This window comes from Thamnophis elegans, chromosome 4 (genome assembly GCF_009769535.1).
Source record: "Thamnophis elegans isolate rThaEle1 chromosome 4, rThaEle1.pri, whole genome shotgun sequence".
NCBI classification, from domain to species: domain Eukaryota; kingdom Metazoa; phylum Chordata; class Lepidosauria; order Squamata; family Colubridae; genus Thamnophis; species Thamnophis elegans.
In genome coordinates this window covers 129,695,000-129,720,438 of record NC_045544.1, presented here as the reverse complement: position 1 = coordinate 129,720,438, position 25,439 = coordinate 129,695,000, and the positions used below count along the sequence as shown (strand labels likewise).

Below are 25,439 nucleotides of genomic sequence, written 5' to 3'. Positions count from 1 at the left end.
TAATAATTGTTGCAGGATCTATCCTAATTCAGTTTTGCAGGATACAGATTAACTGAGCTGGAAGGGACCTTGGAGGTCCTCTAGTCCGACCCTCTGCTCAAGTAGGAGACCCTATATCACGGTTGTCAAACACAAGGGTGCTTAGATCTGTCCCGCAGGGCCCCCCCTGCAAATAGCAATGGACCAAGCCGTGGTCAGTGGTGAAATTTGGATTTTTTTACTACAGATTCTGTGGGCGTGGCTTGGTGGGCGTGGCAGGGGGAGGCTATTGCAAAATCTCCATTCCCACCACACTCTGGGGCCAGCCAGAGGTGGTATTTGCCGTTTCTCCGAACTACTCAAAATTTCCGCTACTGGCTCTCCAGAACTTGTCAGAACCGGCTAAATTTCACCCCTGGCTGCGGTGCCTCTTCCAGCGGTCCCGCCAAGCTCTGTTTTTGCTGGCAGAGGGCTAGCAAAAGGAACTAAAAGCAAAACAAAACAGCAGGAGAAATGTTTCCCCTTTTTTCAGGTTGAACCTCCAAGAAGGGACAGAAAATAGCAATAGCAATAGCAGTTAGAGGGCTTTCAGCCCTCTCTAAGCGATTTACAGAGTCAGCATATTGCCCCCAACAATCCGGGTCCTCATTTTACCCACCTCGGAAGGATGGAAGGCTGAGTCAACCCTGAGCCAGTGAGATTTGAACAGCCAAACTGCAGTCAGCTGAAGTAGCCTGCAGTGCTGCATTTAACCACTGCGCCACCTCGGCTCTAAAAGGAGAAAGGGAAAAGGAGAAAGGGAAAGAGGAAAGACAAATAATAATAAGGAAAGATGGGAAGAGAGCAAGGAAGGAAAAATAAGGAAAGAGGGGCAGGAAGAAGGAGAGAGAAGGAAGAGGGAAGGAAAAAGAAGAGAAGGAAGGAAAGAAGGAAGGAAGGAAGAAGGAGATTATAATGAGAGGGAGGAAGGGTCTAAGGGGTCGTGCCTTAACACTTGGCCCCTACAGGACCCCCTGACATGAGTGATGTAGAGCTGCCCCCCTAAACCCCCCTGAGGTCAAACACAACCCTGATGTGGCCCTTAATGTAATCGAGTTTGACACTCCTGCCTTATACCATTCCAGCTGTCCAACCTCTTCTTAAACTCCTCCAGTGATGAAGCCCCCACAACTTCTGAAGGCAATCCCCTTCCACTGGTTAATTGTTCTCACTGGCAGCAAATTTCCCCTCCGTTCTAGGTTTGAAGAACCTGTTTGAAAAACCATCTAAGCTTTTCCTTATGGTGGCATCACAAAGACTATAATGCAGATGTTTAAAAACAAATCTAGGCTGACAAATTGCCCAGCATTTGTGCATTGCATCAATTTAAACACACACACAGACACAAACACAGACACAGACACAGACACAGACACACACACACACACACACACACACACGGTTTGCACAATGAAATCTCCAGCTATTTTCCTCTCGGTTGATTACATGAATTTCTAGGGCAGTGGAGACTGACCTACTTTAAACCACCGTAACAGTAAATAGAGAGGCTGTGAAGGAGGGCGCTTGCTTTCAAAGACGGTTGAGTTTTTTGATCATTTGAGAAGGGGTTCGGTGCAGCCAAATAGGCAGCCAAGTCTTTGGAGTTTGATTCAATACAATTGGAAAAAGGATACACAAGATAGGCTGGTTTTGCTAGTATAGAAGCCATCTACCACTGATGTTATTGAGATTTGCAAACAAATCAGAGGTGGTATTCAGCAGGCTCTGACCAGTTCTGGAGAACCGGTAGCAGAAATTTTGAGTGGTTTGGAGAACTGGTAAATACCACCTTTAGCTGGCCCTGCCCCCATCTATTCTCTGCCTCCTGAGTCCCAGCTGATTGGGAGGGAATGGGGATTTTGCAGAATCCTTCTCTTGCCACGCCCACCAAGCTATGCCACTCCTACCAAGCCACGCCTATAGAACTGGTAGTAAAAAATATATAATCCCACCACTGAAACAAATACTATTTCTGATCCTTGGATCAATATAAGGAATCCAATGAAATAACCAATGGAGTATATTAGCCTAATAATTCGAAAGACAGAGTATTTTGAGAATGCTAATATTTATGTTGATTATAATAGCCCCATAGACAACATTCCTCCAGGCCTTCCTATCCTCTACCATCTTTGGAGTCCATTTAAGCTCACGCCTTACTGCTTCGATGACTCCATCCAGCCACCTCATTCTCTGTCATCCCCTTCTTCTTTTGCCTTCCATCTTTCCCAGCATTAGGCTCTTCTCCAGTGAATCCTTCCTTCTCATTAGGTGGCCAAAGTATTTGAGTTTCCTCTTCAGGATTTGGCTTTCTAAGGAGCAGTCAGGGTTGATCTCCTCTAGGACTGACTGGTTTGATCGCCTTGCAGTCCATGAGACTCGCAGGAGTCTTCTCCAGCACCAGAGTTCAAAGGCCTCCATCCTTTGGCGCTCAGCCTTCCTTATGGTCCAACTTTCACAGCCATCCATTGCAACTGGGAAAACCACAGCCTTGACTATACGCCCTTTTGTTGGCAGGGTGATGTCTCTGCTTTTCAGTATACTTTTTAATATATAGATACTGATATATCTGTCCATATAAGCTTTCTATTCTACTTCAGAGGAATGTTAACTGGCATCCACTGCTGCCATGCCATGGCAAGCAAGGAGTGCCATCCAGGTTTGGTAGGCTAACTTTCTGAGTCAGGCGGAGAACAAAAATGCTTAATGTGATGTGGATCAAAGCCATCGGATTCCATGGAGCTCACAAGGGCTTCCCCACACATTCCTTCAATGCCCCATACGAAGCACATCTTCTTCTACTCTTATCTCAGAGCTTCATGCACAGTCCTTGCTGAGAAATCGCCATGCCAGAAGTTGGCCTCATATCATTCAGAAAACCCAACCCGGCTTCCGGAGAAGCTGAATTCATCGTTTCATGCTTATCAGCTTCCACCAGTCCGGTTTGAAAGGGCTCACTCCATTGCCTGGAAGGATCCCAACTGTTGGCAGACTTGTGGGGAGCCCAAGAGACGAGCGAGAGCCAGTGTTGAGTTTCCGGAAGAGAGATTTAGGAAAGGAAGGATTCTTAGAAGGACGGCAGTGCAACTAGGAATCTTTCACTAAGGGCCACGCAGACAAAGGTATGGTTTTCTAGCCTGAGTCAAGTTCAGTTCCTTCTTCTTTTTTTTCCTGTAAAAAGTTTTATTTTTTCCTTTCCATATACATTTACAAATATACCTTCTCACAAGTACTCTTAATATTTATCTGTTATCTTCTAGCATTTATCGCAATCTGTTTAAAAATATAAAAAGCATAATTGGGGTCGATTTCTTTCCACCCCATATATCTATCTTATTTTGCAACAGCCCTACTCCTTCTTTCTTCCCGACCTCCCTTCTCTGCCTTCTTCTTTCCTCCTCTCCTTCCTCTTTTCTTCTTCCCCTCCCTCTCCCCCACTCCTCTCTTCTTCTCCTTCTTACCCTATCTCCTACTCTTACTACCCCTCCCTTAATTCCTCTCCTTTACCCTTTCTTCTTTTCCCTTCTCTTTCTCCCTCCTTCCATTGTTGCCCTTGCTTATTTTCTTCTTCACTCTGGTGGATTTTCAGGGTGAAATTCCAGTGATCTTGGTCTCACATTTACATAGAAATAAATTTCCCTCTTCCACATTTTATTTCCCTGTAATAATTCCACTTGTATCATCTTTTAAACTGTGTATTTGTATCTTAATGCTTTTCTATTTTTCCCTTTCCCTCCCCGTGATTTGATAATGTGTCGTCTGGATTGCTTAATCTATAATCTTTTTCTTTTTTGCATGCATGCATGTATGTATGTATGTATGTGGAATATAAGTAAAAAGTTCAGTTCCTTCAGACTGCAGGTCCTTCACAAGGACCTGAGATAGGCAGATGTGGATGTTTAAGGGTGTCTTCGCGGGATGTAAGCAGTTCTGGATAAAGCTGCCTTTTGCAATTGACTGATGGTGGAATTTTTTGATGCCGATGGTGTTGAAGTAGTGCTGCAGTTGTTTTGAGACGGCACCTAAGGCATCTATGACTATTGGCACTGCCTTTGCTTTCTTTTGCCACAGTCATTCTATTTCTATTTGCAGGTTTTTGTGTTTTGGTATCTTCTCCAGTTTTTTCCCTTTTCTTTGGCTGTCTCCAGGTTCTTCCCCACCTGCTATCCAGACATTGTTGTCATTCTTATTGACAGTTGTTAAAAGTCTGGGGTGTTATGTGGAAGGGGCCTGTCTGAAGTCTAAAGTCATTGTTACGGTTCATGCACAGTTAGCCAGAGGTTCAGACTGGATATGGCATGTTTGTTCTTCCCAAGGACCTAGGATAGGCAGGTGTGGATGTTTAATGGTGTTAGAGGTATTGTCGCAGGATGTAAGCAGTTCCGAGTAAAGCTGCCTTTTGCAACTGACTGATGGTGAATTTGTCAATACCGATGGTGTTCAGTTGGTACTCCAATTGTTTTGGGATTACACCCAAGGTATTCATTATTATTGGTATTACCGTTGTTTGCTTTTGCCATAGTCTTTCTACTTCTATTTGCAAGCCTTGCATTTTGATATTGTCTCCATTTCTTCTATTCTGCTATCTCCAGGTAGTGCTATATCCACTATCCAGACCTTTTTTTTTGGTCTTTCTTATCGACAGTTGTTAAGTCGGGGGTGCAACGTGGCAAGTGCCTATTCGACTTCTAAAGTTCCAGGGTGATTTAGCTTCTTCATTTTGTACGACTTCCTCTATTTTATGGTCCCGCTGGTTGTCGCTTGCAGGCAAATGATATTTTTTGCAGATCTTCCAGTGCACCATTGTTTTGCTGCTGCACTTCCTCGTCTAATGTACAGCTTTGGAAGTTCCTGGTGGTCACCCATCCAACTGCTAAGCTTCTGAACCCTGTTCTAATTTTTTTTTAAATGGGAAAGAGTAATAGGTGCTTCCTCCTGCTTTGAGGAGGCAACTAATAAGATGTTTTGCTGGGTGAAATACTAACCCTCCCCCTCTGATAGTAGCAGGTTCCACCCAAATACATTAATGTTTATGTTTATATTTCTTTGCATTTTTAGTGGACATTCATTAATAAGCAATCCAATTTGTATTTGCCCCAAAGTGGAAATTAAATAAGTTACCAACCAGAGGTGGGTTCCTACCAGTTCGCACCTATTCGGTAGAATCAGTTCGTCAAATCTACCGAACCGGTTAGAAGAGGTTCCACCAGTGGACCCGGAAAGCAGGCCACACTTACAGAAGAGGTTCCAAATTTTTTTGAAACCCACCACTGCCCCCTCCACACACACAGAGACAGACAGACAGACTGACACAGAGAGAGAGAGAGAAAGAGAAAGAAAGGAAGAAATAAATAAATAAATAAAAGAAAAAAGAAAGAAAAAGATTGAGAGAGGGATGAAAGAAAAAAGAAAAAAGAGACAGAGAGGCAAAAGGAAGGAAAGAGAGCGAGAGAGAGCGAGAGAGAGAGAAAACACATGGCTGGCAAGCCACTCCCACAAGGTCACATGGCTGACAAGCCACTCCCACAAAGGAGGCCACACCCACAGAGTAGGTTCCAAAATTTGTTGAAACCCACCACTGTTACCAACTGACAAAGAGATAATAAAAAAGATATTAGATTGTGCAGAGATGAATAGGTTGACAATGAAAATAAAGGATAAAAAGGAATCGGAGTACTTCAAGACGTGGAGAAGATTTTATGATTGGCTAGAGAAAGCAAGTTAGAAAAGAAAGTAGGGAGAAAATAAAGTACCCAGACGAAGCATTATTAAATGGAAAGGGGCAGGGGGAAGAAGGGGAAAACAGAAAAGAAAATATTAAATATATAAGTATATATTCAAGAGCGAGATATAAAAGGTGGGGAAACATAACTAGGCTAGACTAGCGAAGGTAAGGGAATAAGAAATGATACTAAATTATATTTGAGGTGGCGGAAATACCATCCTAAGGAAACATAAACTGAGTTTTGAAATATACACAAACAATAATAGAAAAAGAAAGGGAGAGAGAAGGAGAGAATGAAAGGAAGATGGGGGAAAGAAGAAAGAGGTAAGCAGAGGAGGATGGAAGGGAGAGAAAGAGAAGGAGAGAGGGTAGGAAGGGGAAGAGGAATAGCAGGAGTAGGAGAAAGGTAAGGGAAGAAGGAAGAAAGTAGAGAAGGGAGGGAGGGAGAAAAGAAAGGGAAAGGAAAGGAAGGAAGAAAGGAAGAAAGTGTTACAAAAGGAGGAAGGGATGGTAAATAAAGCAATCCAAAGTGTACATTAGAACTTATTAAATGAAATAATAAATGTATAAGAATGACAAATGTAAAGAAGAATAACAATTATGTGAATGTATACTTAAAATGGTATGTAAGAGAATAAAACATATGAAAAATTCTTTGAAAAAAAATAAGCAATCCAACTGATATCAGCAGAGCAGCAACAAGTATAGAAGTATGGGCCTGTGCTGAAATCTCTAAGAAACTGCATTGATCCATCAGCCGCTTCTCTACCGCTAATCTAATTTTGTTCATCCAGCCATTTCTCCGTAAAAAAAATCAAGTTATGCAAATTGACAGGCAGTGTATGAAGAAGAAAATCATCTGCGGAGAGGGAGAATGGAGAGACTATAAATGCGGGAATATCTGACAGGTTACCCACTGGGCTACATCGGTTCCCTCTGATGTCTTTAGTTTGCTGAATGTCGTCATGGACCTGTGACTTCTGGCAGAGATTTCTCCTCCTCGGTTGTGGCACTTCATCGTTTTGATTCTTTTGCTGGCTTTTAGATGCCAGGGTAGACTCTCTCCCATGTTTTCCTATAGTCTCAGCATCCCTTCGTTCCTTCTTTTGTCCCTTTGTTCAAAAAGGTTTGTTTTAAAATGGTTGAATAGTTCTCAGCCACGAAGCTCTCCTGCTGGATTTTTAAACGAGATGGTTGGGGAGGAGAAGGCCTGTTGGCAACGTTGAGGCCTTGTGAGAGGCCTTCAGAGGTTAGGCGAGACGTAAGAATCAAGAGTTATGTGTAGGATTTATACGGCTGCCCAACTTGCAAAAACGGAGCTGTAAGTGTAGAACTTAGCACCCACCCCTCTCCTAGAAGAATGAAATATTGTAGGAAATATTAAAAAGGCAGAATATTATGACTCCCCGGATGAGAAAAGGGTCCAGGGTGATGGGATTAAGACGCCACAGCTGATAGACTGATCATATGAATTCTGTCATGGACTGCTAGAAGGTGAACAGAATTGAATAAAGACTCCTTCAAGTTGACATCAACAAATGCCTGGGCCGGATCCACGGATTTTCTTGCCCACAGAAGGATGTGGTTTGCAGTGCCTTCTTCTAGGGCAGTGTTTCTCAACCTTGGCGACTTTAAGTCCTGTGGACTTCAACTCCCAGAATCCCCCAGCCAGCTGTACTGGCTGGGGGATTCTGGGAGTTGAAGTCCACAGGACTTAAAGTCGCCAAGGTTGAGAAACACTGTTCTAGGGTGATTTTTGACTTCCCAATCTAGCTGTTCTGACCTAGACTTCACAAAATCCCAAAGCAGACTCCTTGTCCCGACAAAACCCCTTTTTATTAAGCTAATGCGAATTCCTCTCATTCACATCCAGCAAAGTCCCCGCAAACAGTCTTTCAGGGGTGAATTTTACAACCACAGATCTTATCAGGCTTGGAGAGCTGCCAGCCTGATATCTTCCAAATGCTGTACAAGAAAACAATCGGCAAGGAGTCTCTGAGAGACCCGAACAAATCTTCCCGCTAATGAAATGAATCGTCTCCTGCAAACTCCCCTCCCTTTTCGCTCCTCTTTATTCCCTGCGGGAGGGGCCATTCACCGTCCATCTGTGCCTTTACTCCCGAGTCGGCCCTTGTTCCTTAGCTGTTCCCTTCTCCTGGCAGCTCTGTGCATGCACACATTGGGAACAGGCTCCAACTATTCTTCTGCTTCACTGATCTCTGACTCCGAAGGCAGTTGATAACTGTCGGACGGCCCAGGCCCCATCTCTGCCTCCGATGCAGAGCCCTCATCAGAGCCTTCCCCAGACTCCAGGACTGAAACATGTTACTCCCCAACCTCCTCACTGTCCAATAGCAATAGCAATAGCAGTTAGACTTATATACCGCTTCATAGGGCCTCTCTAAGCGGTTTACAGAGTCAGCATATCACCCCCACAGTCTGGGTCCTCATTTCACCCACCTCGGAAGGATGGAAGGCTGAGTCAACCCTGAGCCAGTGACATTTGAACCGCTGAACTGCTGAACTAGCAGTCAGCTGAAGTGGCCTGCAGTACTGCACTCTACCCACTGCGCCACCTCTGTCCAAGTTTGTCACCCAGTCCACTGGCTGCTGGAAGGCCACAACACTAGCCATCAGACTTGGTATTCCAAGATCTAAGCCCTAACAGGGGTTAATCTTGTTTAGGCCCTGAGATCCCTTGAAGTTGGTTAGATGCTGCCTCAGGTGCTACCTTATGAAATAGCAACATGGCAAAGGAGCATCACAGAAGGAAATGGCAGCTAACCTCTGACAGCTTCTGCCAACAACTATATTTTTGTGTGCAGGAATTCAGCTTCCGGCACCCTTGGAGAATTTGGTCTGTCCAGATTCATTCCAAATCATCCTTCCTCCTCCTCCAGACTACCCTGGACAGAAAGGTGAAAGATTACCAGCAGTGAGAAAATGCCAGTGTTATTAGAAGATTTTATCTATGGGAGCTGACAGGCAGAAGCCCAGCTGCTTTAAGCTAAAGGTTAACAGTAAATATAACTGGTAGGTGCTGAGAAGTTTCTTTTGCAAAGAAACATGTGGGAAAGGGAGAGCCAGTTTGGCCCAGTGGTGAAAGAATCAGGCTCGAAAGCAGGAGACTATGAGTTCAAGTCCTGCCTTAGCCATGAAAGCCGGCTGAGTAACTTTCAGTCAATCACTCGGTTTCAGCCCAACCCACCTCACAGGGTGGTTGTTATGTGGAAAATAGGAGGACGAAGGTGTGTTGGACACATTCGCTGCCTTAGAAACTTAGAATAACAGAGTTGGAAGGGACCTTGGGAGGGGGTTCGGGAGAGCCTCTAGCTAAGATTCTGTGCAGTTTGGAGAACCCCTAAATCCTACTCCTGGCTGGCCCCGCCCACCCCACCCCGCCTCTCCCAGGAGTCCCCATGCGGCCCATTTTGTATGCAAGTAAGTCCAGGGCATGAACGGAAGCTCGGGGATGGTGACAAATGGGCCTACTGGAAGTTTGGAAGGGCCTCTGGAGCCTGGGGGGGGGGGCATTTTTGCCGTCCCAGAGGCTCGAGGAAAACCTCTGGAGCCCGGGGAGGGCAAAAACATACCCCTTCCCCCACCATAGTGCAGGAGGCCAACTAGGCCATGCCCACTATGGCCACACCCACCCAGCAACCAGGAAGAGAATTCCTTGCTAAAAAGTTTTGAAGCCCACCCCCGCTACCTGTAAATAACCCAATATGTTAGGGGAAACCCTATTTCTTTTCCAAGAGTTTAAAATACAGTAATTCTTTATTTATAGATGCCTTTTTCTTTCTAAATTTGAATTTTAAAACTGTCACGATGCTAGAGTTTTCCTGGGAGATTGGCAGTGCCTGAAAAATGGAAACAAGCTGGGGATCAAAAATCTTGTGTGGCAACTTTCTTCTTCAAAGAAGGAAAATGAAAGCCTTATGCTCTCCCTCTGAAAAGTTGGAAGGGGCCATGTCAAAAATGTATTGGACATTAAAGGGTTCTGGAACGTAAATCCAGATGTTCAAGTCTTTATAGGAATAGGAGTTTGTGGAACAAATTTGAATGATACAAAAGGGGATACTTTGTGGAGTTGCTGTAGGTCAGTGTTTCTCAACCTTGGCGACTTTAAGGCCTGTGGACTTCAACTCCCAGAATTCCCCAGCCAGCTGGGGGATTCTGGGAGTTGAAGTCCACAGGACTTAAAGTTGCCAAGGTTGAGAAACACTGCTATAGGTAGAAATGAAAGATCTGCCTTTAGCAGGACCTGAGAAAGTTAATAAATCTAAAATGAATGAATCAAGAGATGAAATTGCCCTCCAGTCCTTTTAACAAAAATGACAAGCACTACATCTAAGGCGTGTTGGAAGGAATGGCAATTGACACTTATAGGATACAGAAGAGAATAGCTCAAGGTTGAACTGTGGAGTCCTTGGTGCCAGTGGTGGGATTCAAATTTTTTTACTACCGGTTCTGCGGGCGTAGCTTGGTGGGCGTGGCATTGCTTGGTGGGTGTGACTTGGTAGGCGTGGCACGGGAAGTGTCAGGGTTCCAAATACCATCCAAAATTAAATCAGAGTCCAAGGCAAAGGATTCCTCAAAGTTCCAATTTATTAAAAGAGCCATGTTGGCACATCTGGGAAAACCCGAATCTGAAAGCTTCCCGGTTTTCCCACCCAGTTGAAAATTCAAGATCCTGCCCCCACACCCACAAGTCCATCACACTGTCCAATCTTTCACTGCCATGCTGGCAGTTTCCACCCATCCAGTTTCAGCTAGGTGCAGAGACAAAAATGACCTTAGCTTTCTAAGAAGAATGTTATTATGGCTACATATCACCCAAACTCTGTATAATCCGCCCTCCCATTTTCCCACAATAGAGAATAGACAGTAGAAAGTGTGGCAGGCCTGAAGTCCAAAGAAAGATGGCTTGCAGGCATGACAGGAAGGATGCTTTAAAATCTCCTTTCCCTCCCCAATCCAGGGGAAGGTTACTGAAAAATCCCCATTTCCTCCCGATCAGCTGGGACTCGGGAGGCAGAGAATAGATGGGGGTGGGGCCAGTCAGAGGTGGTATTTACCAGTTCTCCGAACTACTCAAAATTTCTGCTACTGGTTCTCCAGAACTGGTCAGAACCTGCTTATGCTGTCTGAACTCGCTTGTTTGCTTACAGACGTTCCAATACCCAGCTAGGTAACATCATCAGTACTATTGAGTGTGGGGCTTTCTCTTTGTTGCATACAGTAGCTTGCTTGGCCAGTGTTCCGTGGGAGTGTGACTTCCGGTTCCACCACAAAACCGCGGTGGATAAAAGCGCGCGCGACAAAAGCACGTACGTGACATCATCACAGCGCGACGAAAACATCGCGCTGTGAGTGGTAAATTTAAAATTAAAGCGAAAACCTTACCCTAACCCCCCCAAACCTAACCCTAAACCTAACCCTAAACCTAACCCTTAACCTAACCCTAAACCTAACCCTAAACCTAACCCTTAACCTAACGCTAAACCTAACGGTAACCCTTAACCTAAGGCTAAACCTAACCCTAACGCTTAACGTAACCCTAAACCTAACCCTAACCCTTAACCTAACCCTAACCCTAACCCTAAACCTAACCCTTACCTTTATGTGAATCGGCTTGCTTTAATTTTATTTTAATTTTATTTTTATTTTTTTAATTTTTTTCGTCGCGCTGCTGATGACGTCAGGTACGCGCTTTCGTCGAGCGCGGTTTTGTCAACCGCGGTTTTGACGGGTCACGGTGACTTCCTCCCTCCCCCTTTGGTAGTTCCTCGATTAGGGTATTGGTTTCTGCTTCATTGTCTGGTGTTAATCCCTGCTTATCTGGGTGTTGGCTGTTGGAGAGGCTGTGTACTGGTCTTTTTGCTTGCTCCTTAGGTTTTCTTTTAATTGTCCCATTTGCATGGTGTGTAAATATAGTGTATCTTTATACGATACATTGAGCTTTAATAGTTTTGTAGCTTGCTGCATTCATGCATGTGTGCGTGCCTTTGAGCTAGAGTTGATTTGAATCAATCTGCAATTTCCTTGGCCAAGTTTTTCTGGAACTGCTTTGCCTAGGGCTGAGAGAAAATGCCTGGCCCAAGATCTCTCAGCTGGCTTCATGCCTAAGGGCAAGACTAGAATTTACGGTCGCCTGGTTTTTAGCCTGGTGCCTTGAGCATCACACCAAACTGTCCCCTCTAGCTTAAAATTATTATTATTCATATTTATTTATTTATTAAGCATCCATGTTTATTTATTAACACCTGCAACCTATTTGAAATTCAGTATTTGGTATTTGGGGTTTCTCAAATGTTTAGCAATTAAGCATATTGTTGCTTTTAAGTGTTTTGGACTGTCACGGGGCGTTCGTGAATTTTCAAGATTTAATGAAATGGACTACCAAAGCACTGCACAAGAACTGATCCCCTCCTTTTATTTAGAAAAACAGCAGCTATTGTTGATTTCAGCGATATTCCTTAATAAGATTATTTACAGATTAATATGCCAAATCTCTTTGTCATCCCTATTGATAAGTAATACCCGACTGACATATTTTATATATTTATGTTATACTAGCCGATAACCCGGCATTGCCCAGGTATTTATTTATTTATAGGGGGAAAATGTCCAGACCAAACATAATTTCTAATGTTGAATTTTCCCCCCTTACCAGAGGGAAGTCCCTTGTGGAGTACCATGAAGCCGTTACCATGGCAACTCCACTGTGATGTACAGTAGAAGCAAGGGTGGGTTTCTTGCCCCATTCCAACCGGTTCGGTTGGAACGGGGCCAGCGGCATCCTCGTACTAGCGTCTGTGCGAGGCTCCAGCTGCTCCTGGAGGATCGCGCAGGCGCTATATGCGTCCTGTGCATGCATGGAAGCGCAGAACTCGTCAAAACCGGGTAAGGAGGGCGGGTGGGCGGGTGGGCCCTTTGCCGTTCCCGGAAGTTACTTACTTCCAGGTTCGCCGACTAACCGGTTCGCAGGGACCGCTGCGAACCGGTTGAAACCCACCCCTGAGTAGAAGCCATTTTATGGCAGTACAGTAGAAGCCATTTTAAGGCACAACAGCCTGTATCTTAATATAACACATAAGGGGTGTTAGGAGTGTCTTACCACCACAGTATGTTTCCAGACAGTAAGTCATCTGTGTACCAAGTTCGGTTGAAATTTCTCAAGATATTCCAGAGTTATGCTGAGACACACACACACACAAACACACACACACACACACAATTCCAGTTGTATTTTATGTAATATGTGCAATCTGTTTCAGTATTCTGCATTTTAGCGTTTCATATACTATACTTGACAGATTAGGGATTAAGATTAAAGGTATTTTGATATTTTAGATTTTCTTCAGTTCTTTAGCCTCTATATTTAATCTATTGAATCCTTGTTCACTTTAATCATTTTCATATTATCTTTTATCATTTTGTAAGCCATCTAGAGTAATTTTAACAATGAGATGGGCAAAATATACATGTAATAAATAAACAGTACCTATGCATATACTATCCTAGCTAATTCTGTTTTAAAACTGTGCAATAAGCTTAGTAGTTGACTAAACAAATACAATTAAATAAAACTTCTTACCTGAAAAGTGAGTGAATTATGGCGAAAGATTCTATTGAAATGTATGTATGTATGTATGTATGTATGTATGTATGTATGTATGTATGTGAGCCAGTTTGGCCTAGTATTTAATGCTAGAAAGCAGACTGTCGGTTCCAGTCAGTTTATAAAAAAATAAAAAAGAATAAAATTCATGCCAGCCCATAGCATTGGGAAGAACAGTAACGATATTTACTTCCATTCTGATATTGTGTTGGAAGAAATGTCCATCTGGGTCCAGTTCTAAGTGGGGAGAAAGACACTGGAAACGTGGAGACTGCTTGGAAAGTTGGTTTTAATGGTGGTCAGGACCACATGGTTTGAGGTCCTGGGCAAAAAGGAAAGAGATGCTGAGAGTGCCCGGGTTTTATGTCCTCTCTAGGTTTTTGAACTTGAGCTTGTATTCCGATTGGTTGGCAGACTCCCATGGAGCCAAGCAGGGGTTAACTTTGTAGGTTGTCTTTTGATAAAGTGACCAGATTTTAAAATTGGTAAAGCGCAGGGGTGGGTTTCTCGCCCCGTTCTAACCGGTTCGGTTGGAACGAGGCTGGCGGCGTCCTCCCGCACGCGTGCGGTGCGCGCGTGCACGCGTGCGGCACACGCATGCGTACTAGCGTCTGTGCGATGCTCCAGCTGCTCCTGGAGGATCACGCAGGCGCTGTATGCGTCCTGCGCATGCGTGGAAGCGCTGAATTCATCAAAACCGGGTAAGAAGCGGGCGCGCAGGCGCATGGCTTCGCCGTTCCCGGAAGTTACTTACTTCCGGGTTCGGCGACCAACCGGATCGCAGGGACCGCCGTGAACCGGTTGAAACCCACCCCTGGTAAAGCGGGACACCATTGACTGGGGGGGGGGGAGGTGTTTCTTGATTTAAAATTTGGTCTATGGAAGTTGATAGGACATTCTAGGCCCAACAAGTTAAAATACTCATCACCTAGTTCAATACTCAAGGAGAAAAGTGGGAGGGGGAAATCGAAGGGGTGCCCAACACGTAGCCCAGCATGCCCAGGTCCTTCTCCTCGCCTGGCCTCATCTTCACCCTCTGGCTGATGCCCACCACCGGCTGCACCACGGCCGACTCGCCCCGGGTGGGCTGGAAGGCTTCGGGCAGCTCCTGGGCGGCGAGTGTCCGGGTGGGAAGGGCCGGCGAGGGGGTGGCGGTAGCATCTTCAGCGGCGGAGCAGAGGCGCAGCAGCGCCAGCAGCAGCAGTGCCAGCAGCCGGGCAGCCTCCATCGGGCGGTGAGGCAAGCTCCATGCGAGGCTGCTTGGCCAGCCCACCCCGCGATTCCTGCTAGTGCTCGGCAGCGCGCAGCCGCCACACAGCCTCCAGCCCCGCAGGCCGCCCTCCCAGCACGCAGCCACTATAGACAAAGATAGACCTGGAAAAATGAGTGAAAATGTTTGCAAGAGGAAGCCACATGGTGGAGCCCAAAATGGGGTGGGGCACCCTTTCTAGAAAAATCGGGACTTTTTTAAAACGCCGCGGGATGGGGGACAAATTATTAAAAATTGGGACTGTCCCGCCAAAAGCGGGACGTCTGGTCACCTTATCTTTTGAGCCCCAGGCTTGGTTGAGCCTTGCTGGGTGATGATGTAATGAAAGGGCTTTGAGCAATTCCTCCTATGGCTCTGCCTGAAGGAGGTAGATCTTTGTTATGTAGAATAGACTGGCTCAGACCTTAATGGTCCATTGACAAAGGTGGGGGAGGGGCTGAGCTTTTGCCTCCCTTTCTGGGGAAATAGTCTGCCTTTTTAATATTTCCTAGAATATTTCATTCTTCTAGGGGAGGGGTGGGTGCTAATGTCCTACAATTCTAAATGTTAAAATATAATTCCTAGAAATTGAGATTAGCATCAGTAAATCCTACAAGCGTTGCTGCAGTAAATGGATTGGATATTTTGCCTTTCATGGCAGATCTCAACTAATACCTGTTTCTGCAATCTGTGAATTGAATGATAAAATTGGGGAACATTTTGGCTTGGCCTAATGTGGTTACTGGAGGAAGTTACATCAGAGCAGTCATTCATCTCTGATCTCCATTACTTCTGCGTTTAAAAGACTTTACATAAAAAGAAATGGTCAATTTTATTTCCCATATTTATTTCACTTCAGGGTACTGTCTGGATTTTCCAGTGCTACTGATGGTAAACAGACATACTTAACTACTAATTTTCCAGTAAAACAGACGAGAATTTCCTTACAACAAAACCTTACTTCCTCTACTCACTGAATTTCTTTTCATCTAAGTCTAGAGTCCTTGGGATATGTATGATTGATAGAAGCATTTAGCTCTGCAAGCAACGTTTGAAAAATCAGGAAATCTGAAGGTTGGGAGATCATAATTTTAAGTAGAGCAGAACTGAAAGAATAGAGAAATATAAATAATCCAAAAAGCAACATTGACCTTCCTTTCGTGATCCTTAATAGGGTAATTGAGTGATGAAGAAAATATTATCCTATTTAGAAAATACGGCCAACAGTTTTTTCCCCCCACGTTGTATTGATTCTGATTAAGTAGATTATAGAACTGAAAAAGTTACTGTATATACTCGAGTATAAGCCTAGTTTTTCAGCCCACTTTTTGGGCTGAAAAAAGCCGCCTCGGCTTATACTCGAGTCAGTGAAAAATTTACCCGAAATGGAGGAGAAAAAGGGGCGGGGCCATGCCGCTGGGTGACACTCGTGAATGGCCCAGTGCCCCTGTGAGTTTCCCCTCCCTCTGTGTCAGTTTGCCGCGCAGCGCGCACCGCACCATCCCCCCTCCTCACGTTCTAATGTAATGCAGGGCTGTCTTACGATTCCCCTTCCTCCCCCTCCTGCCGCTCTGCAACGATGTCCCACCTCCTCCTTGTTATGGCAAGCAGCCACATAGCGATGTCCCACCTCCTCTGGTACAGTGATCCAATGATAGGAATCACTGTGCCGTGTGTCATAGGAGGCGGGACATCGCTCCCGCGGCTGCACGGGACATCATCATCACAGCGGGACATCAGCATCATGAGGTGAGTGAAGTATTTCATTGAATACACCGCTAGTTTACTGTTTTTCTTTGAAATAAATATTCAAAAACATTATTGGTATCTATTTTTATTTTTGAAATTTACTGGTAGCTGCTGCATTTCCCACCCTAGGCTTATACTCGAGTCAATAACTTTTCCAGTTTTTTTGTGGTAAAATTAGGTGCCTCGGCTTATATTCGGGTCGGCCTATACTCGAGTATATACGGTATACTAATTCCATAGTTTGGAGGCAACTTTTCCTAAGAGCCAAAATATTTGCATGCAGTTTCTCCCATCAATTTACGACCACAATTGAGTCCAAAATTTCTGTTGCTAAGCAAGACATTTCTTAAGAGAGTTTTTACCCCATTTTACGACCTTTCTTGCTGCAGACGTTAAGTGAATCACTGCAGTTGCATTGACTCTCCAGGCCGTCTCAGAAACTCTCCAAAAGGATGCAAATGGCCAGCTGTCTGCAAGGAGTATAAATCCTTCCATTTCCCACCATCCAGTCAGAGCAGAAGAAGCTTCTTGGATGAGAAGCGAAATGTCCATTTGCCTCTTGAAAAAAAAGCACCTTTGACTCTCTTCTCTTTCCTTCCACCTTTTGCAACATCAGAGCCTTCTCCAGAGAGCTGGGTCTATGCATAATTGTCCAAAGTAGGATAATTTGCCCCTGGCCATTTGTGCCTCTGGATTGATTGATCGATTCAATGAGTCATCCCCTTGTTTTCTTGACTGATGGTGGTTATCTTAGGAGTCTTCTCCAACACTAAAGTTCAAAAGCATTAATAATTTTTAATCTTAGTGCCGGGGGGACATACCATAGAGAGGAACAGCACGTCTTGTTCTTGGTCATTCCAGAGAACAGAAGACAAAATAATGGCTTAAATGGCTTAATGGAGGAAGACTCGACTTGAACATTAAAACCTCTCTAAAGGTAAAACAGTTTGATAGTGGAAACAGTGATCCAAAGATGGGTTTTACTGGATGAGTTTGTAGAAAGTTAGCACCCACCCCTCTCCCAGATGAATGAAATATTTTAGGAAATATTAAAAAGGCAGAAGAATATATTTCCCTGGATGAGAAATGGAGAAACATGCTCTTGGAAAGAAGCCCCCACAACACAGACGTGGTTTGCTACTGGTTCAGCCTGGTTCGGCGGAACCGGTAGTGGCGGTGGCGGGAGGCTCCGCCCACTCGCCCAGACGCTTCTGTGCATGTGCAGAAGCGTTGCATGCATGCATGAACGAACCGGTAGCGGTAATAAACCGGTTAGCAACCCACCACTGCCACAGCAGATATCAGCACTTAAGAGATAAAGAGATAGCTAGCTCTATTCAAATACTCTCACCTAAGATCCAACAAAGGTAGGATTAGCCCTCAATCACAATAGGAATTGCCCAACACCCTTTCGGAACACAAGCCCCTTCGTTGCATCATTTCATTTGCTCCATGCCCGGCAAACTTCAACCAAACTTAGCTCAGACAAACTCCTAGGATTTGTACATGGCCTCATGGGAGTCTGACAACAAATAGAATACATGTTCTTGAACAGGAACAGGAAGCTCAAGTTCAAAGCCTAAGAGAAGGTATTAAAACCCCTCACTCTCAACTCCATGTGGTCACCTGCCCAGAACCACCCAGGAGCAGTGCTACTGCTTCATCAATAAATGGACCCTCTTTCCAATCATTCTCCATTTTGTCTACAGTGCCTTTTTCCCAATTTGGAACTGGACCAGAGGGATATTTCTTCCAACAACTTCAAGCAGAGATAAATATCCATCTGCTGGGGATGCTTTGATATGTATGGTAGTTTTTGGACTATAAGATACATCAGACTATAAGACTCACCTAGATTTACAGGAGGAAAGCAAGAAAAAAATAGCTTTTTGCCTCTGTGTGTTGCATTTTCGCCCTCTCCGGCCCCCAGAAGCACTCTGCAATGCTCCGCACAGCCCATTTTCATCAAAAACAGACCCATTTTTGTTAAAAACAGGCCCATTTTCATAAAAAAGTGTCTGTCAGAGTTTTTGGCCTTCAGAGTGTTTTTGGTGGCCGGGTAGGGCAAAAACACAATGCGCGGAGGGTTCAGGAGGCCAAAAACGCCCATATTAATTCTATAAGAGGCACCTATATTTTCACCCACATTTAGGGCTGGAAAAAGTGCATTTTATACTCCAAAAAATACGGTATTTCAGCACTGAGCAGGGGGTTGGACTAGATGTCCTCAAGGACATTTCCTTGTTCATTATATGATCTTCTGAATCATAGGTTTTACTTTAATTAACCTCCCTCCCCAACTGCCAACTATAATAATGTGATTTTTTTTTTAACAGAATCAGGCATAGCTGGAATTTATTAGCAACCCTGGGTCAAAGTTGGCTCCTTGTCAGGGTTTAGCATTTTTCAGACAATCTCATTTTCTTAGAAAAGTGACACCTGGAAATTCTGAAGATTGCATCCCAGTCAGAGGATTGAAAGGCCAGTTTGTTAATGGCCTCTAATTGTCCATGGGGCTAAACACACACACACACAAAAGGATCCTTTATTTTCATTCTGAAATTATGTTTCTTATCTAGTGGTAGAACTCACTTTTTTGAAACCTAAATGTCAAGGTGTTTTTAATGGACTTCTTTCTTTCTGCATAACAAATAAAGTCATGTTCCTTAAAGGTCATATACTGTAAAGTGTCTCTGTGTTTGCAGGCTAGTAATTTATCTTTATTCCTGAGGGCTTCGTGGACTCTTAATCCAGAAGATAGATCTGGATTTTCTAGATTGTTGAGGGACGCTTGCATTCATTGACCTCTTGTATATGATTCCCCCCCTCTTTGGATTGGAGGGTGTTAATTCTCTTTTCATGACCTTGTAATCCCTTAATTTGGGGTACAGTCGGGACAACTGGATGGAATTGGGCATTTACTGACGAGATACCCTTCCCGATGCCACACAGAGTTCCCAGCATATTTTTTTTTCTTTGTGCCCTAAGAAAGAAATATCTGCCACTACCTAGTATTGAACTCTCAACCTTCTGAGTAGGAGGAGGTGAGTGTCTTCACCACTAGGCCACCACACTGCTCAGGTTTGTTTGCTTTGGAGGGTGTAAGGAGCCAAAAATATCAGACTCAGCTTGTCAAAGCTTAAAACCAGGGGTGAAATCCAGCAGGTTCTGACAGGTTCTGCAGAACCGGTAACGGAAATTTTGAAAGAGGTCTGAGAACAATGGACTTAAACTCAAAGTGTACATGGGGCTGCCCTTGAAGAGTGTTCGAAGACTCCAATTAGTCCAGAATGCAGCCGCACAAGCGATTGTGGGTGCACCAAGGTACACCCACGTTATGCCTATCCTCCACGAGCTGCACTGGCTACCTATTAGTCTCCGAATCCGCTTCAAGGTGCTGGTCGCTACCTATAAATCTCTACATGGCATCGGACCTGGGTACCTGAGAGACCGCCTCCTGCCGATTACCTCTCTCAGACCAATTAGATCGCACAGGTTAGGTCTCCTCCGGATTCCATCTGCCAGCCAATGTCGGCTGGCGACTCCCCGGGGGAGAGCCTTCTCTGTTGCAGCTCCGGCCCTCTGGAACGAGCTTCCTGTTGAGATCCGGACCCTTACTACCTTCCCGGCCTTCTGCAAAGCCACCAAGTCCTGGCTGTTCCAGCAGGCTGGGGGGAGCTGAGAAGCATCTACCTCCATAGAAATTGTGAATGTTGGTTTTGTTTTTAATATGTTGTCTTTGTCTCGTTTTCCCCCTTTCCCTTGTCTTTTGTGAGCCGCCCGGAGTCCTCCGGGAGTGGGCTGCATACAAGACAAATAAATTAAAAATAATAATAATAATAATAATAATAATAATAATAATAATAATAATAATAATAATAATGCAAAGAAAATGAAGCCTACAAATACTTAGGCATTCTGCAGTTGGATAACATCAAGCATGGAGAAGTAAAAACTATTGTCAGGCGAGAGTACACCAACAGAGTTAGGAAAATTTTAAAATCTAAATTGAATGGTGGAAATACAATCAAGGCCATAAATACCTGGGCAATACCAGTTATAAGATACACAGCTGGCATAGTTAACTGGACACAAGCTGATTTGGACCTTTTGGACCGAAAAACCAGGAAACTAATGCCAATACACTACAGTTTACATCCACGTGGTGATACTGATAGACTATATCTGCCCCGAAAATCAGGTGGCAGAGGATTATTACAAGTGAAGCAAACAGTTGAAGAAGAAAAACATGCACTGGCTGATTATTTAAAAGACACTCAAGAACATCTATTAATCGAGGTAAAGAACAAAAATCTACTGAAGGCCCAACAGACAAAACAAGAATACAGAAAAGATGTGATAAAATCAAGAATGGAGAGTTGGCAGAACAAAGCACTGCATGGTCAATTTCTGGAAAAATAAAAGATAAAGTGGACAGTGAACAAACTTGGTTATGGTTAAAAACAGGTACATTAAAGAAAGAAACAGAGTCACTAATCCTGGCTGCGCAAGAACAAGCTATCCGCACAAATGCCATTAAGGCCAAAATCGAAAAATCCTCTGATGATGCCAAATGCAGACTTTGCAAAGAAGCTGATGAAACTGTTGATCACATACTCAGCTGCTGTAAAAAAATCGCGCAGACTGATTATAAATTGCGGCACAATTCAGTAGCACAAATGATCCATTGGAATTTGTGCAAAAATTATAATATTAAAACAGCAACAAACTGGTGGGAACATCAGCCTGAAAAAGTCACCGAAAATCAGATGGTCAAGATCGTGTGGGATTTCCGTATACAAACCGACAAAATACTGGCGCATAATACACCAGACATCACACTGGTTGAGAAAAATAAGGTCACAATCATAGACATCGCAATACCAGGTGATAGCAGGGTCGCCGAGAAGGAACATGAAAAAATCGCAAGATACCAGGACTTAAAAATCGAAATTCAACGATTATGGCACAAACCAGCAGTGGTAATTCCAGTGGTAATTGGCACACTGGGTGCTATTCCAAAAGCACTGGAATTACATTTAAAACAGTTAAAAATTGACAAAATCACCATCAATCAAATGCAAAAAGCCGCACTGCTTGGATCTGCACGCATATTACGAAAATACGTTACGACGTCCTAGGCCCCTGGGTGGGGCCCGACTAGTAACCAATGCCAAATCCGGCGAAACAACTGGCCGCTGTGATACAATTGTACAATAATAATAATAATAAAAAGTCACCTGGTGAATTGCGGTGGGAAAGGATGGACTTGAAGTTGGATTTCTCTCTTCTAGGCCAGCTTCTTCAGCATCACATCATCTTGTTAATTAAAAAACCTTGATACTGTCACGTTGACCACTATAGGAATAAGGTGAAGGAGGAGGCCAATTGCTGGCCTGATCCAGATGGCTCTTACCATCATTTAATTCAACATTTCTTGTACACTTACATCTGGTCCCTTAGCAACTGTTCCAATTTATAAGCGACCTGAAAAAGAGGATTTATGACCAAGCCCTCTCCATGGTTACGTAACCAATTTTTGGGTGCTCGGCAACATGGCCACATTTACAGCTGTTTGCAGACTACCTCTCCTCATTACATCTGTCGGTCCCACTAGCACAGAGGGCATGCTATAGGTCCTGATGCCTAGGGAGCTACATTTGGTGGGTCCTAAATGCAGGGCCTTCTCTGCTTTGGCATCCATTCTATGGAATATCCTTCCTGCTGAAGTGAGGCTAGCGTCATTCTTTTTAACTTTTTGAAGGTCCCTCAAAATCTGGTTGTCCCATCAGGCCTGGAGACCCTAGGAGACTGAATTATTCATCCATGCATCCATCCATTATCCATGCATCTATCCATCCATCATTTATCAATCTATCCATCAAATTATTGTCTATCTATCTTTTATCATCTCTCTCTCTTTCTTCTATATCTTTTATCATCTATCTATTTACTATATATTTTATCATCTATCTATCTATTATATATTTTATCATCATCTATCTATCTCTATCTATCTATCTATCTATCTATCTATCTATCTATCATCATCATCAATCTATTTATGTATGTATCTATCTTCTATACCTTTTATCATATCTATCTATCTATCTATCTATCTATCTATCTATCTATCTATCTATCATCTATCTATCTATCTATCTATCTATCTATCTATCTATCTATCTATCTATCTATCTATCTATCTATCTACTATACCTTTTATCCTATCTATCTATCTATCTATCTATCTATCTATCTATCTATCTATCTATCTATCATCTACCTACCTACCTACCTACCTACCTACCTACCTACCTACCTACCTACCTACCTATCTATCTATCTATCTATCTATCTATCTATCTATCTATCTATCTATCTATCTATATCTTCTATATCTTTTATCATTTATCCAGCCATCTATCTTTTATCTGTCAGATTTCTACATTGCCCAACTCACAAGTGAGAGCTAAGATATCTTCACATAATATTCTTTCTTGTTTAGTTTTTAAATGCTTTTTGAAATGATAAGCACAACATCGATTGTTTTTAGTCCTTATTAATTACCTATTTGTTCTCTGCCCAGAGTCACTTGTTGTGAGATGGGTGGCTATGGACATTTTAATAAACAGACAGACAAACCAAATAGCCTTGCAAATTCTCCTTTGTTCTGTCTGAGCATCTTTTTTTAAAAAAAAATAGGCCAGTGAAATGCTGCTTTTCGTGGTGCCCCCCCCCCCCACTCCTGCAAATCCATTTCAGCTCCACCGATTGAGAGAGTCACCTTTGGACAGAGAATGACCTGTCCTTGAAGAGTTGCTCAGAATAGGGCAGAGATCTACAGTTATCCTTTGGTGTGTGTTTATGTGTGTCTGGGTGATCCTATTTTTTCGAGGGAGGGGTTTCTCTGCAAATATGTTTTCTGTGGACTTTGCTGGCCACCTCGTTCTTCCCTGTTAATAATTAACATCAGTTTGGCCAAGATTGTAGCTACAATCTTGGTGGGAAATGGATAAGCGAGCCCGATACAACAAATGCTATGGATTTTTTTAAAAGTCCCAACCCAATTGTTCTCCTGTTACAGGATTTCACTGGTTCTGCAAAATAGAAAGCCTGTACTTATTATTTATAAAGAGTGGGTAGAATATATTAAATTAAATATTCAGTTTATATCAGGGTTGTCTTAACAGCATTATGGACTGTTATGGGCAAAGCAGCATACTGGGTCCCCTATGACAACTACTCACAGGAATAAAATCGTAAAATGGTCAATAAGATTAAACATATATTTATTTTATTGGCACTTCCAACAAAATTGGAGTTGGCATGGAGCCACTATGCTCGTGGGGCCCACGCTCATTGCCCATCGAGCCCATGTGTTAATACAGCCCTGGTTTATGGAGGTATGGAATAAAGGGTTTAAGGTTTTCCAGTCATAAAACAACAATGGAAGACAGTTTTGGTTTCTATATGAAAAATAAGGTTCATTTAGATTTAAAATTAAGATTAATCCCCTCTATCAAATGATAATCAATTGTTTATCACTGTTAAGAAGAGACTGGGTAGCTACTTTGGAACAATATATTGGTGGCATGCACAGCCCTCTCTGATGGCACATGAGTTGTCACCCCAGTTCAGCTCCGGTGCGCATGCGTGCATGCCTCCTGCCAGCCAGCTGGTCTTCAGGTATGCTGTGCAAATGCGGGTGGCAGGGTGCGTGCAGGATGCATGCACATGCACAAGGGGGCGTGTGCAGGGGACACACATGTGCATGTGTGGGGATGGGACACATGCAGGGGAGTGCATATGCATGTGTGGGGGGCAGAGCGCATGCAGGGGATGCAAACATAGCATTTGGGGGGGTTTGGGCGCACCCCTTGGGTCATTTGTCCAGAAAAGGTTAGCCATCACTGGTATATAGGTTCTCCTGCTTGAGCAGGGGGTTGGACTAGAAGACCTCCAAGGTCCCTTCCAATTCTGTTATTCTGTCATTCTGATTAGATTCTATCTCTTGCAAATCTGGGAATCATTGGAGACGAAGTTGAGGGATTCATGGTGTCATACTCAAAATACAAGGCATGTTCAAGTTATATCCATTGATTTCCCTAGATATTTGTGTTATTTTGAGTTACATGTCAGTGATCTGGAAACTAAGAAAAAAATATTGAAAATGGATAGTGCCTGCTTTTGTATCAGCAAAAAAAATAGTTTTGGAAGGATGCTTACCTTCTATTAGTTGTTTTGTTTTGTTTGAAAAATATGCCTCTCTTTCTCACAAGCAGTGTATAATTGCAATCCTAGTTGCAAGATTTGGACTGCATTCGTTCGTGTGCATTTAATTTCCCATTTTTCTCCTGTGGTTTAAAAAAAGCTGACCTAAAAACATTTAATGTAATCACATAACTTGTGTGATTTTAAGAATAGCTTCAAATGAGGTGAGAGTTGTAACCTCCTTTTCTCCCCGCCCCCCACCCCACCCAGTTTGCTTCTAAAATTAAATATAAAACTAAATCCAGACAAATCAGTGGAGAAATCCAGAATTCAAAAACGCACTGATATTGTGAAAGTAGCTTTGCCTTTGCATCAGATTTTGACATATGAGGAGCTGAACCCAGATGGACATTACAGAACTTGGTAGCTTCCCACGTGAATTGACATGATGATTCTGCCTTATCAACTACAGGTAGTCTTTTACTTATGGCAATTCATTGACCATTCAAAGTTACAATGGCCCTGAAAAGAAGTGATGTATGACTATTTATCACACTTCCGACCCAGTGGTGGGATTCAAATTTTTTTACTACTGGTTCTGTGGGCGTGGCTTGGTGGGTATGGCTTTGTGGGTGTGGCAGGGGAAGGATAAATCTACATTCCCTGCTCACTCCAGGGGAAGGTTACTGCAAAATCCCCATTCCCTCCCGATCAGCTGGGACTCCGGAGGCAGAGAATAGATGGGGCGGGGCCAGCCAGAGGTGGTATTTACCAGTTCTCCAAACTACTCAAAATTTCCGCTACTGATTCTCCAGAACTGGTCAGAACCTGCTGAATACCACCTCTGTTCCAACCGTTGC

The 25,439-nt window shown here is 43.6% G+C and overlaps 1 protein-coding gene across 2 annotated transcripts in view; it reads left to right on the top strand.

The window, feature by feature from the left end:
- The window catches only part of RAP1GAP2 (RAP1 GTPase activating protein 2), a 293,472-nt gene that overhangs the window by 49,696 nt on the left and 218,337 nt on the right, over window positions 1-25,439 (top strand). Inside the window, exon 1 of one of the 2 annotated variants that reach the window (XM_032215469.1) lies at window positions 3,001-3,140. The exons of the other annotated variant lie outside the window; for it this stretch is intronic. The gene's annotated coding sequence lies outside the window, so the exon portion shown is untranslated. Of the gene's footprint in view, window positions 1-3,000; window positions 3,141-25,439 lie in introns of those variants that run through there. 2 annotated transcript variants of the gene reach the window in all.